Below are 936 nucleotides of genomic sequence, written 5' to 3' on the forward strand. Positions count from 1 at the left end.
AAAATTATTTTTGACTTTTCTTTTGTATTTTCTTTTTTTATAATAAAAATAATATTTTTATTATTTTTGTTATTTTTTTTTATTTTTTTTATTTAATTAGTTTTTAGTTTTGTTTTTTATTTTTTTTATTTTTCTTAGTATTGCTGCTACTATTCATATTAGGCTCATTACTATTATTATTTTTTTATTTTATTCTTTTTTATTATTTTATTTATTATTTTATTTTATTATTTTATTATTTTGTTATTTTATCTTTTATTTTATTTTATTATTTTTTTATTTTATTTTTTTATTATTTTGCTAAGGCTCAGAGAAAGCAGAAAGCGCAACAAAGATGCAGAAAACGCAGCAGATACAATTTATTTATTTATACACAAATTTAATAAATAAAAAATAAATAAATTAATATAACAATAAAAAAAAATAAATAAATATAAATAAAAATATAAATATAAATAAAAATAAACAACCAATATACACAAATAAAAACGAACAGAAACAAAGATAAGCCTAGCTGCTCATCAGCAGCAGAAAAGGCTCAATACTGCTCCATAAACAAAAAAAATAAAATTAAAAACAACAAAAAACAAAATAAATTAATAATATTTTATTTATTTTATATTTTTATAACAAAATAAATTAATTTTACTTTTTTATTTTACTTTTTGCTTGGGGGCCCCCTGAAAGCTTGGGGGGCCCACAGCGGGGGGCCCCCAAAGGAGAGCGTTTGCTGCTGATGAATGAAAAGATGTATAAAAAGGTAGTATTTGCAATAAAAGAGATAAAAATAATTAAATTTAAATAAATAAAATAAAATAATTTTGTTTATTTTGTTGTTTTAGGTTTTTGTTTCGCTGCTTCCTTCTGTTATTCAGGTTCATCTCTGCGGTTTCGTGTTGTGCTGTTTTTGCATTTTTTTTTATTTTAAATATTTTT

Source organism: Eimeria mitis, genomic scaffold (genome assembly GCF_000499745.2).
Source record: "Eimeria mitis Houghton genomic scaffold, Emh_scaff1958, whole genome shotgun sequence".
In the NCBI taxonomy this organism is placed as follows: Eukaryota; Apicomplexa; class Conoidasida; order Eucoccidiorida; family Eimeriidae; genus Eimeria; species Eimeria mitis.